This window comes from Gossypium arboreum, chromosome 5, assembly GCF_025698485.1.
Source record: "Gossypium arboreum isolate Shixiya-1 chromosome 5, ASM2569848v2, whole genome shotgun sequence".
In the NCBI taxonomy this organism is placed as follows: domain Eukaryota; kingdom Viridiplantae; phylum Streptophyta; class Magnoliopsida; order Malvales; family Malvaceae; genus Gossypium; species Gossypium arboreum.
Genome location: NC_069074.1, coordinates 33,707,077 through 33,721,890, shown reverse-complemented (window position 1 = coordinate 33,721,890; position 14,814 = coordinate 33,707,077). Strand labels below are relative to the sequence as shown.

Genomic DNA, 14,814 nt, shown 5'->3' with positions numbered 1-14,814 from the left:
AATAAATTTAAATTAGTCCCGAATCATTTTTAAGGTATTTTTAAGGCATCGAGGGCTCGATTTAAGGACGAAATATATGTATATAATTGTTTTATGATTTGTTTATGTTATTGAATGAAGTTAAGTTTAAATGATTCTGATTGTATGGTAATACTCTATAATCCTATTCCTGCGACAGAGACGGGTTAGGGGTGTTACATTTTGTATTATTTATATTATTGAATTATTTAATCATATTGAATCTTTATAAATTTTTGTTAAAATTGAATTATTGATGATGCCATAAAATATTCGTGTTAAAATTTTATGTTGGTAGAGTAACGTCCCCCTACCCGAGACTGTCGCCGGAGTCAAGCAGGAGACATTACAAAACTTATCTTAGCACTTAAACAGTTTTCGTAGTAAACTATCCATCTGCGTCACGGTCGCTAAAAATATAATATATCTCGAGTTACGAAACTCGAAATCTAATTCCGTAAATTTTCCCTGAAACTAAACTCATATATCTACTTACCAATTGTTTTCTAGAATTTTTGGTCAGGCCAATTAGTACAGTTTATTAGAAAAATTCTCCCCTGTTTCAGGGTTCAACTACTCTGACCCTTGTGCACTACGAATCAAATTTCTTCCTGTACAGAAATCCAATGACTATGCCATTTGTTTCAATTAAAGATAAACTCAATAAGGAATCCATACAAATAAAGTTTGAGTCCTAATTCTTAATACACAATTTATGGTGAATTTCTAAAGTCGAATAGGGAATCCAGAAATTGTTCTAACCTGTTCACTAAAACGTAAATATCTCATAAAATACAACTCTTTTACCTATTTTATTTCTTCCATATAAAAATAGATTCATTAAGCTTCAATTAAAATTTTATTCATTATCTAATTCACTTTATACTATTTTTGGTACATTTTCGAGTTGGACTACCGCTCTGTCCAAATCTGTTTTAGTATAAAATGTTGATAACTAAGTTTATAACATCTTCATTTCTTCTCTCTACAATATTTACCAACACTTCCTCTTATTACTCTTCACTAACATATCAAAACATACCATACTTAAGGTTTTGGTAACATTTACAAAACATACCAAAATATCACTTAACAACTTAGATACTTTCAAAATGACCAAAAGACATCCTACGTACAATGCCATTTTCCAAAAAGATAGAAACTTCACCAATTTGAGTTTGGGGATCGGCTTGTATGCTGAGTCCTTATACTTTCGTACCTAGCCTGCGCACGGAAATAAATCGTACGCTGAGAATACTCTCAGTGGTATTTCTATAAACAATAGCTTAATCAACTTTAAATCATGGTAATTCAAACACATTATTGCTATTATTCAATATCAATCAGTACTTTAATAACCTTTACTTTATTTACCCTTATTAACATAACTCGGACACTGACGGATACACGGATCCAACCCACACTTCCGGATAAGCACATAGTGCTTCATCGGAATAAATCCAGAACTTTAACATTATAGTACACAAAGTACTTCATCGGAACAAATCCGAAACTTTAACGATGAGTCGACACATAGTGTCTCATCGACTCAATGTCGAATATCCCAATACTTCCAATTCCTATGACATGTCAACTATATCCGACTAGCCCGACACCTTCGTTAATAGGGTATTCAAAATCACATTCATTTCAATATGGTAAAAATACTTACCTCATTCACATTTTCATACAATATAAATATCAAATATAGCAATAACGATTAAGCTCGATTTATAGAAATACAAACCACTATTTATCGAATTTAATCGATATCCTCGTTCACTTTCTTTTCCCTTCTTTGATGACGATCCGATACTACGTTTGCTACTAACAATCATACAATTAAAAATTATCAATATATTAATTCATAAAACACATTTTCACTTTCTACCAAACTTTTACAAAATTCCAATTTTGTCCTTTTTCCATTACAAGTATTTTTTCTTTAACTTAAGCTTCATATTCTCTTTTAATCAACTCATTAACAATTTCTAACTCATAAAATTCATTATAAAACATAAATTTTGAGCTCTATTCAACTTAGCCCCTATTTAAACCTAACTTAGAAATTCCTTTAACTAATCACTTCTAACTTCAATTTCTATCAATTTAACCCATAAAACCTCAATTTATTCAACTAAATCAATATCTAAAAATTCTCTATTTTTCTTCATTTTAACCTCATACATGTAGAACTTTGAATTAGGCATCCATAAACATAAAAATCATAAGAAAATGAGCTAAAACAACCTACCAATCAAACTTTAGGGCCTTAATCCTCAAATTTCCCTTTTTTTATTTATTTCTTTCGTTCTTCTTTCTTTGACGTTTGCTCTCTGTTAGTCTTTCTATCTTCTTTTTCTATTTTATCAATTTTACTTATTATACTATTATTAACCTATAATAAATATAAAACTAACATGTGTAATAGCTATAACATAAAATATCTTATAGCTATTACACATATATACCAACTATTACATACGTTATTCAATATTAACACACACATGGCACTTAGGGTCTAATTACTAGATTAGTCCCTTTACTTCTTTAATCTATAATTAAACTTTTATTCATTATGCAATTTAGCCCTTTAAACTAAATTCAAGCTACTTCACTTAATTAAACACTAAATAACTATTCAACTATAATTCATAAATATTTCTAATAAGTATTCATGAATAAATTTCACGGAAACAGTACTCAAGACTCAATTTCCAATACCGTAACTTTCAGTTCATTACAATTCTCTCCCCTTTAATAAATTTCATCCTCGAAATTTACCTGAAAAGAGATGGGGGTATTGAGATCTCATCGTTTCTTCCGGTTCCCACGTAGCTTTTTCAACACTGTGACTTCGCCATAGCACTTTTACTAAAGGAATACGTTTATTACGTAATTCTTTTACCTCTCGTGCTAGAATCTCAACTGGTTCTTCTTCATACGATAAGTCAGGTCGAATCTCTACATTCTCGGTCGTAATAACATGTGAAGGATCCTATCGATATCTTCTTAGCATAGAAACATGGAAGACATTGTGCATTTTCTGTAGTTCAGGAGGTAAGGCCAATCGATACGCTACTGGTCCAATTCTCTCAATAACTTCGTAAGGTCCAATAAAACGAGGACTTAATTTTCCTTTTTGACCAAATCTTAGAATTTTCTTCCAAGGTGAAACCTTTAAAAATACTTTATCCCCGACTGAGTATTCAATATCCCGTCGTTTCAAATCTGCATACGATTTCTGTCTATCAAAAGCAGTTTTCAATCTTTCTCGAATTTTCTTAACTGTACTTTCCGTTTCTTGAACCAATTCAGGTCCAATTATCTTCTTCTCATTCAGTTCTGTCCAACATACGGGTGATCGGCATCTTCGTCCATACAAAGCCTCATACGGTGCCATCTGTATACTTGACTGGAAACTATTATTATACACAAATTCGGCTAATGACAATTAATATTCCTAGTTAGACTCAAAATCAATCATACAGGCTCGAAGCATATCTTCTAAAATTTGTATTGCCCGTTCAGATTGACCATCAGTCTGTGGATGAAAAGCTGTACTAAAGTGAAGTCGATTACCGAAAGATTCATGTAATTGCTTCCAAAACCTTGACGTAAACTTTGGATCTCTGTCAAAAATTATTGATTTTGGAATACCATGTAATCTAATGATTTCCCGAACATAAACTTCAGCAAGTTTCTTTAACGACCAATCGGTTCTCACAGCTAAGAAATGAGCTGACTTCGTAAGTCGATTAACTATTACCCAAATAGCATTCTTTTTACTTGTAGACATCGGTAATCTCGTCACAAAGTCCATCGTTATTCGGTCCCATTTCCATTCAGGAATATTGATGGGTTGAAGTAATCCCGATGGAACTTGATGTTCTGCCTTCTCTCGTTGACAAGTCAAACACTTTGCCACATATTCAGTTATATCCTTTTTCATTCCCGACCACCAATACAATTCACGCAAATCACGATAAATTTTCATACCTCCAGGATGAAATGCAAATAGACTATTATGAGCTTCTCGAAGAATTAACTCTTTCAACTCAGAATTATTCGGAATGCAAAGTCGATTCTGAAATCTTAGATAGCCATTTCCATCAATGCTAAAATTTTCTATTGTACCATTCCGAATCATCTCTCTTTTCTTCAACAACTGATCATCTTATAACTGTGCTAATCTGATTCGATCAAACATTACTGGCTTTATTCTTAATTCAGTCAAAAGGCTTCCATCTTCAGTGATACTAAGTTGTGCAAACATTGCTCGTAATTCAATCGCAGCTTTTCTACTCAGTGTGTCGGCTACTACATTAGCCTTCCCTGGATGATAGTCTATGACACAATCATAGTCTTTTAGAAGCTCTATCCAACGCCTTTGTCTCAGATTCAATTCTTTTTGCGAAAGCAAATACTTCAAACTTTTATGATCCGTATAAACATAGCACTTTTCACCATAAAGATAGTGCCTCCAAATCTTCAAGGCAAAAATTGCAGCTGCTAATTCTAAATCATAAGTTGGATAGTTGCGTTCATGCGGTTTCGATTGTCAGTAAAGCATAAGCAATGACTTTCCGTTCGCATCAAGACACATCCCATCCACTCAATGAAGCATCACCAGACACTACAAAATCTCTTTCGATTCGGTAAAGTCAACATCGATTGCCTCTGTTAACATTCGTTTTAATGCTTCAAAACTTTTCTGACATTGCTCATTCCAAACAAATGGAATATTCTTCTATAGTAGCTTGGTCATCGGTAAGGCTATCTTTAAAAATCAGTTGACGAATCTTCAATAGTAACCAGCCAATCCGAGAAAACTTCGTACCTCTGATACATTCTTAGGAACTTTCCACTGAATAACTGCTTCAATCTTATTTGGATCCACTCTAATTCCATCCACTGATACGACATGACCAAGAAACACAACTTCTGATAACCAGAATTCACACTTGCTCAATTTTCCGTACAATTGCTTTTCTCGTAGTATTTGCAAAACAATCTGGAGATGTTGCTCATGATCTTTTTCTGACTTGGAATACATCAAAATATTGTCGATAAAAACTACTACGAACTGATCCAAGTATGGCTGAAAAATCCGATTCATAAGATCCATAAAAGCAGCAGGGGCATTTGTCAGTCCAAATGGCATCACTAAAAATTCATAATGCCCATACCTCGTACGGAATGCCGTCTTCAATATGTCGCACTCTTTTACTTTCAACTGATAGTATCCCGACCTCAGATAAATCTTTGAAAATATGGAAGCTCCTTTCAGTTGATCAAACAAATCATCTATTCAGGGAAGTGGATACTTGTTCTTGACAGTCACTTTGTTGAGTTGTCAATAATCAATGCACAACCGCATCGACCCATCTTTCTTCTTAACAAATAACATTGGAGCTCCCCATGGTGATGTACTAGGTCGTATAAAACCTCTATCCAATTAGTCTTGCAACTGTACTTTTAATTCCTTTAGCTCAGTAGGTGCCATACGGTACGGAGGTATCGATATCAGATCTGTACCTGGGTAGACTTCAATCACAAATTCTACCCTCGATCAGGGGGTAATCCAGGTAATTCCTCAAGGAATACATCAGAAAATTCACATACAGTCCAAATTTTACTACACTGACTTTAACTGAATCCGAATTAATCACATATGCTAAGAAAGCATTACAACCTCGATGAAGAAGCTTGTTAGCTTTAATGGCCGAAATAATACGAATTGATCCACTAGTCCGAATACCATTTACTTCAATTCTATCTTCACTTTCATTCTGAACAATAAACTTCTTCTTATAACAGTCTAAAATCACTCCATGTTCTGATAACTAGTCCATTCCCAAAATAACATCAAAGTCGCCAAATGGCATAATCAACAGATCAACAGGGAATATTCTATCTTGAATCATTAACGAACATCTTCGACATATATGGTTCACTAAAGTAGTTTGTCCCAGTGGACTAGACACTTCTATCATAACTTTAGACAATTCAGACTCTAATTTTTTTGTCTCAACTACTTTCGTATTAACATATGAATGTAATGACCCAGGGTCTATTAAAGCATAAACGGGTGCTGAATTCAATAAGAATATACCTGTCACCACATCGTGAGCATCTTTCTCTTCTCGAGTCCTCACAACATACGCTCGAGCTGGAGCTCTAGCTTTAGATTGTTGTGTAGCACTCTCACTAGTTCTTCTAGTACCACCTCTAGCAAACGAACTACTTCGGCCTGATCCCCGGCCTCTGGAAGCAAATTCAGATCTTTGCACTACTGTCGATGTTGCTTCAGGTATCTTTGGGCAATCTTTAATAAAGTGATTGGTAGCTCCACAACGGAAACAACCTCCAGTCAACTTTCTACACTCCTCTTTGTGTCGGTTTCCACAATGCTCACATATTGGAATTTCAAGATTCAATCGGACTTGGATCTTGGCGAGAGACACAGATGATCTCGTCTTTTCGACCTCGATCACTCCTTTCCGATCGAGAACTAAATCTCCAATTACCTCGTAATTCCTTTGAACGCTTAGGCTGCAGACTTAAACTAACCATTCTGGGACGTTTTTCAGTCGAACGAGCAACTTCAGACTTTTTATCCCTTCCAAGAATTTGTTCAATCATCTTAGTTTTTTCCATTAAATCCACAAACTCAGTGATTCTAAGAGGCATCAACTGTAGTCTAAATTCATCACGTAATCCTCTTAAAAATCTTTTAGATCGTTCGGCTTCAGTCGGTACAAACTTAGTGGCATATTTGCTCAATCTCAGAAATTCTCGTTCATAATCCACTATGAGCATCTCACCTTGTTTCAGTGTTAAGAACTCTTGTCTTTTGTCCTCTATGTACATTTCTCCCAAATACTTCTTTTGAAACTCTTTTTGAAAGAAGTCCCAACTTATCTGTTCCTCAAGTACATTCTGAATCACTGATTCCCACCATACTGAAAGCTTCATCTTGCAAGAATGAGACAACACACACTAAGCTTTCTTGTGGTGTACATTCAAGTTGCTTCGAACTCTCTTTGTAGTCTTTAACCAATTTTCAGCAATAGTCGAATCAATTCCTTCGCACCCAAAATTTCAGAGCCCCATATTTTCTCAATTCTTTAATTGGAGCTCTTGGGTAATAGGGATAGAGGACGTAGCGGCATAGTTCTTACCGCTTTTGAAGGGCATCGGCGATTATTCTAAAGACTTCAGTATTATCACTTCCAACATTCGGTTGATTTCCTACTTGATTCACGCTTAGAGTTGCAGACTCCGATTCATTCACATTATACGGTTCATCATCCTCACTATACATCTCCTGATCAGTATCCTCAATACTTTTATCAGACATTCTTAATGCTATAAAACAAAAATATTCAATAGACATATCAGCATCCAATCCCAACTCAAATTTGACTCAGTAATGGCATGTACCTCTAGATTCACATTGACATTCGATTTAGTCCTAGAACCGACTAAACCTAATTAGCTCTGATACCAATCAAGCTAGTAACGTCCCCCTACCCGAGACCGTCGTCGGAGTCGAGCAGGAGACATTACAAAACTTATCTTAGCACTTAAACAGTTTTCGTAGTAAACTATCCATCTGCGTCATGGTCGCTAAAAAAATCATATCTCGAGTTACGAAACTCGAAATATAATTCCGTAAATTTTCCCTGAAACTAGACTCATATATCTACTTACTAATGTTTTTCTATAATTTTTGGTCGGGCCAATTAGTACAGTTTATTAGAAAAATTCTCCCCTGTTTTAGGGTTCAGCTACTCTGACCCTTGTGCACTACGAATCAAATTTTTTCCTGTACAGAAATCCAATGACTATGCCATTTGTTTCAATTAAAGATAAACTCAATAAGGAATCCATACAAATAAAGTTTGAGTCCTAATTCTTAATACACAATTTATGGTGAATTTCTAAATACAGAACAGGGAATCCAGAAATTGTTCTAACCCTGTTTCACCAAAATGTAAATATCTCATAAAATACAACTCTTTTACCTATTTTATTTCTTCCATATAAAAATAGATTCATTAAGCTTCAATTACAAATTTTATTCATTATCTAATTCACTTTATACTATTTTTGGTATATTTTCAAAGTTGGACTACCGCTACTGTCCAAATCTGTTTTAGTATAAAATATTGATAACTAAGTTTATAACATCTTCATTTCTTCTCTCTACAATATTTACCAGCACTTCCTCTTATTACTCTTCACTAACATATCAAAACACACCATACTTAAGGTTTTGGTAACATTTACAAAACATACCAAAATATCACTTAACAACTTAGATACTTTCAAAATGACCAAAAGACATCCTACGTACAATGCCATTTTCCAAAAAGATAGTAACTTCACCAATTTGAGTTTGGGGATCGGCTTGTATGCTGAGTCCTTATACTTTCGTACCTAGCCTGTGCACGAAAACAAACCGTACGCTGAGAATACTCTCAGTGGTATTTCTATAAACAATAGCTTAATCAACTTTAAAACATGGTAATTCAAACACATTATTGCTATTATTCAATATCAATCAGTACTTTAATAACCTTTACTTTATTTACCCTTATTAACATAATTAGGACAATCGACGGATACACGGATCCAACCCACACTCCGGATAAGCACATAGTGCTTCATCGAATAAATCCAGAACTTTAACATTATAGTACACAAAGTACTTCATCGGAACAAATCCGAAACTTTAACAAGATGTCGACACATAGTGTCTCATCGACTCAATGTCGAATATCCCAATACTTCCAATTCCTATGACATGTCAACTATATCCGACTAGCCCGACAATTTGTTAATAGGGTATTCAAAACCACATTCATTTCAATATGGTAAAAATACTTACCTCATTCACATTTTCATACAATATAAATATCAAATATAGCAATAACGATTAAGTTCGGTTTATAGAAATACAAACCACTATTTATCGAATTTAATCGATATCTTCGTTCACTTTCTCTTTTCCCTTCTTTGATGACGTATCCGGTGCTACGTTTGCAACTAACAATCATACAATTAAAAATCATCAATATATTAATTCATAAAACACATTTTCACTTTCTACAAAACTTTTACAAAAATTCCAATTTCGTCATTTTTCCATTACTAATATTTTTTTCTTTAACTTAAGCTTCATATTCTCTTTTAATCAACTCATTAACAATTTCTAACTCATAAAATTCATTATAAAACATAAATTTTGAGCTCTATTCAACTTAGTCCCTATTTAAACCTAACTTAGAAATTCCTTTAACTAATCACTTCTAACTTCAATTTCTATCAATTTAACCCATAAAACCTCAATTTATTCAACTAAATAAATATCTAAAAATTCTCTATTTTTCATCATTTTAACCTCATACATGTAGAACTTTGAATTAGGCATCCATAAACATAAAAATCATAAGAAAATGAGCTAAAACAACTTACCAATCAAACTTTAGGGCCTTAATCCTCAAATTTCCCTTTTCTTTCTTTCTTTCTTTTTTCTTTCACGTTTGCTCTCTGTTAGTCTTTCTATCTTCTTTTTCTATTTTATCAATTTTACTTATTATACTATTATTAACCTATAATAAATATAAAACTAACATGTGTAATAGCTATAACATAAAATATCTTATAGCTATTACACATATATACCAACTATTACACAGGTTATTCAATATTACCACACACATGGCACTTAGGGTCTAATTACTAGATTAGTCCCCTTTACTTCTTTAATCTATAATTAAACTTTTATTCCTTATGCAATTTAGCCCTTTAAACTAAATTCAAGCTACTTCACTTAATTAAACACTAAATAACCATTCAACTATAATTCATAAATATTTCTAATAAATATTCATGAATAAATTTCACGGAAACAGTACTCAAGACTCAATTTCCGATACCGTAACTTTCGGTTCATTACAGGTAGCAATTTAACATTTTATCTTTTTGATAATTTTTATTAAAAAATCACATTTTTTACAATTAATATATTTTTAATTTCAAAATACATAGTGACAAAACTCAGAAGATAATTGAAGCAACTAAGCAAGCAAAAGAACTAACATGTATATGAAAGATTAATAAATAAATTATGAGGGAATGAAAGTTAATAACAAATTTGATTACAGTGGGAAATTTTGATTATGGTGGGTGACAAAGATTACAACGACCTAAAATGTTTTTTTTTTAAATTTAACTCGAAAAAATGTATTCGATTCGATTTAAATTCCATCTCACTCAACTTAATTTCGAATCGAGTTGGGATGATAAAATAGGATTGGTTAACTCAATTAACTTGAAATTTTTTCATTCGATTTGATTCGATCAAATGCTCACCCTTAGCTCCATCTCCAAGTTTAAGTGGATTTTAATAGCTCCTCCATTGTGTCATCATCCCTATCCTAGGCATTCAATTCCTACTATATTCTTATAAAACTCTCCTTTTGGCTAACTTACTTCTCTTTTAGATGTTTTGCCCAATCTTGCAATCAAACCCGAAGGATCGCTAATCTCTCCAACACATCTCCTGAAGTCAAATCCCAAATCCTGTTAACATCCTTTCCACAAGAGTCCTCTAAAACCCACCAAGCTTCAAATCTAAATCTTTTATTTCTCGTTCGCCTCTCGCATTGGTCTGTTTGAATAAGAACGGGATAGTAATCCAGAAAAGAGTGAGGTAGGTGTTAAACGAAAGACTTAGGGAACAAATTCATCCATCTCATATTCGCCACTCCTCTATCCAATCTTTCCCTCATGATTGTTTCTGACAAATTCCCCATCTCCCTTGTAAACCAAGACCTCGAATAACCAATATCCACCAATTGGAAATCTTTTAATGCCATTCGAATGTCTTCCATGTGTCTCTCCTCCCTCGGTACTTCTCTCATTTTCTCATACGACTACAATATCTCATTTAATTTGATAAATGCTAAAAGTAACATATTTTAATCTTATTCTTAATGTATTTTTGGGTGATTATTCGATGTTAACGATGAATTTTATGTTCTTAATCCTTTAAATTCATGTTTTTATACTTATGAGAGTATTTGGGAGCAAAAGGAGCAAAAAGCGAGCGAAAACCAGAAAATCAAGGCAAGCAATAAGAGCCACACAGGCTGACCCCTTCCACACGACTGTGTGAGCCACATGACCTACCACACGGCCAAGTGGGAGGTTATTTCAATTTCGCGGATTAACACTCTGAATTGTGGAAAAACACAATTTTTAGGTTTTGTGGGCATTTTAAGACATATATATGACAAAAATAAGAATATATGAGGGAGCCATCATGGAATATTCAAGAAAACAACTCAAAAAACACTATTAAAGTTTATTCTCAATTAGATTTACGTCAAGATTGAATATTCACATTTGATTTCTTAAGAGATTATAATGAGTTTCTATATTTCCTTCAGTTATATTGTATCTTGGATGTTTTTATTTTCATGCATGAATTAATTTTCTAAATACTTAGGGGGATAAACCCTATAATGGATTTTTTCGTTTGATTTTTATTTTACACAATAAATATTTAGGTATTGTTCTGAATTATGTGTGCTTAATTCTTGGTTTGATAGTTGTAGATTATTGATCCATGTTTGATGTGCTTAAATTAGAGGAGGAATAGACCCTGTTTAAAAGTAGATCTTACGTAATTGACTGGAGTTGTATACAATCCTAGAAATAGGACGACCTAAATCTACCAGATTAGAGTCAAATCAAATAGAGGAATCCATAGCACGAGTTAATGTGATAATAGGGGTTTTAATTAAAAAGAAATTTCAATTAATCAACCTTGAGTCAGTTGCTTTTACTTTCGGAAGAGATATTAGCATAATTTAAGGATTTCTATGGATCAAGATACTATGTAGAGAAATTGCGTAATTTAGATTGATAGTGATACTTAAATTTATTGGTTAAATAATTGAAAGATGATAATCATTAGTACTTTTAGTTTTTGTAGGAACGATATATTTGCTCACCGTAGCTATACTATTAATTAATATGTGTATTTGCCTTAGTCAATTTTTAGTTAGTTTTATGGACATCAAAAGTCACCACATACAACTCATGGCAATTTATAGTTCCTTCCCAAATCTCAATAAATTCCACGATTCCTACTTGTTATGAGCCACAAAATTCCCATAAAACCCTGTCAATCTCCATTTTAGACTATGATCAGTCTCACTAATCTCCATATTTATATGATTATTTGAATAACTCCGTACCTGAATAATAATTCTCATTCCACACAAGGCTAAGACCACCTCTAGTTCCATCAGTATTAACTAGATCCCATTTTGGAACCCACATCTCTTTCGAACTCTTCCATCTTGTTTCTATTCAACTTTGTCTCCATAAGGAAGACCACATAGGAACTATATATCTTCAGTATGTACTGAAACCTTCAAATAGCTCTTAGATTCCCCAAACCGCGAACTTTCCAACTTAAGATTTTCATTGCGACTAATTGGCTTGCCCTTCGGCAGCCGCTGATAACTTTTTGAAGTAATCTCAACTCCACTCATCAGCATTAACTAGATCCCATTTTGGAACCTACATCTCTTTCAAACTCTTTCCATCCTATTTCCATTCAACTTTGTTTCCATAAAGAAAACCACATAGGGACTATGTATCTTCAGCATGTGCTAAAACCTTCAAATAGCTCTCAGATTCCTCAAATCGTGGACATTCCAACTTAAGATTTTCATTGCAACCAATTGGCTTGCCCCTTCGTAGCCACTAATAACTTTTGGAAGTGAGCTCTACACCACTCATCACTAGTCACCAACAAATTCGTCAACCTAGAAACGTTGGCACCCACACTTTCCATCTGAATCCTCTTCTTTACATCCTTATTTTCTATTGGATTCTCCTCCAAATCATGCTTCATATTCGTCCATTTCATTCCCCTAAAAGACCCAACATATGCAAAATTTTATGCTTTCTAAATGCCCTCCAGATTAAATTCCAAAATAGGATTGACACTCATCCACGTGTCTCTCCTTATCCCATCTCTTAAAACCTACCCACCCTCTGTACGTCTCAACCCTATCTTTCGAACCTCACCTTCCCCATCCTCTCTCAACCACACATTATTTACCACAATAGCTCTATTTGACTATGCCTTTGTAACAACTTGTTTTTTAATGGTGTCGAAAACTGTGGTTTTAGGTCACAAATCCGATGAGTGAATCCATAAATATTCTTATTGAATGTTTACAAGTCAAATATAGTATTATAATAAACTTTGATTGGATAATTTTTATTATTTGAATGAATAGTTAAGTTTAAGTGTTTGTTAGGAAAGTCAAGTGGTTTCAAAAAATGAGATATCGAGACCTCATTTCTATAAAATGAGCTCGTAGATTTTTTTATTAAATACTTATGAAGTTATTATTGAGATATGTGAAGGTTTGGTTCAGAAATTGCAATGTTTGGATAGTTAATTAATTAAAAAAGGACTAGATCATAAAGGATGTAAAACTTAATGACTATTGGATTTGAATGATTAAATGGCTTAATTAATATAAGTGGAAGGATTAATATGGTAAATATGCCATTTTTAATTAGTAGGACGACAATAGAGCTTTTAAATTTTTGTTTTATTCATGTGTAAAGGTTAAAATAATTAAATAAGTAATAAAATTAAAGTAAAATAAAAATAAATCATTATCATCTTCTTTAACAAGGTTCTCCACCAAATGTAGATAGAAAAACCTCCATGGAAATACTTTCAAGGTTCAGCCATTGAAAGGTTCTTGCATGTAAGTCTGTTTTGAGCCAGTTTCTCATAATTTTTATGTTTTTTATATTGTTACAACTAGGTTCAGCTAACCCATACCTTTATTTTTGAAACTGTTAAAGATTTTGAATTTTTCCATTGTTGAATCTTTGTGATTTTATATGTTATATGATGAATTTGAAGTGATTTTTGATGAATTTAATGATTAGGGATTAAATTGTTGAATAGTAAAATTCAACGTAAATTGTGTGAAATAAGGAAAAATATGGGATGTTATGAGATTAAAGGAAAATAGGCTAACATGAATTTCAGTTAAAAATAGTAAATTTGCATGTTCTGGATGTAGGGACTAAATTGCACAAAAGATAAAATGTTGGGGTAATTTTGTGAATTGATAATGGAAGGATTTAATTGCATAAAACTACTTGTTAGAATGCTGGAAATGTATTAATTTGGTTGAATTATTATTTAGATCAAGAAATGCAGTAATCGAATTTTAAATCGAGGAAAAGCTAATGTTTCAAACTAGTTGTCGACTCCATTTTAGTAACCGTTTTAGTCGAGGTAAATTCGTATTATATGTAATATGTCATACTAAATTTCCTTGATATTTGTTTATTTTAATGATTATGATGTTTGTAATTATTGAATGTTGGTTGATGAAAGTTAATAATGAAATTGAGTTGAATTGGAGATAGTGTATCGGGCCTTGAGTCCAGCAAGCTTCGTGCCAGTGTATTATATCAGGCTTTGAGCCTAGCAGGCTTTGAGCCAGTGTATTATATTAGGCTTTGTGCCTAGCAAGCTTCGTGCCGGTGTGTTTTATCAGGCTTTTAGCCTCGCAGGCTTTGTGCCGGTGTATTATATCAGGCTTCGTGTCGGTGTGTTGTATTAGGCTTTGAGCCTAGCAGGCTTGGTATCGATGTATTATATCAGGCTTTGTACCTAGCAGGCTTTGTGCTAGCGTGTTGTATCTAGCCTTGAGCCTAGTAGGCTTTGTGCCA

General features: G+C 33.3%; 1 long non-coding RNA gene across 1 annotated transcript; it reads right to left on the bottom strand.

The window, feature by feature from the left end:
• Positions 1 to 1,009: 1,009 nt before the first annotated feature.
• Positions 1,010 to 9,123, bottom strand: LOC128292985 (uncharacterized). Its single transcript, XR_008282994.1, has 3 exons — positions 8,990 to 9,123; positions 8,413 to 8,468; positions 1,010 to 1,242 (listed from the first exon to the last, which is right to left on the bottom strand). It is a non-coding gene; the product is annotated as an uncharacterized LOC128292985 (long non-coding RNA).
• Between the last annotated feature and the right edge of the window lie 5,691 nt (positions 9,124 to 14,814).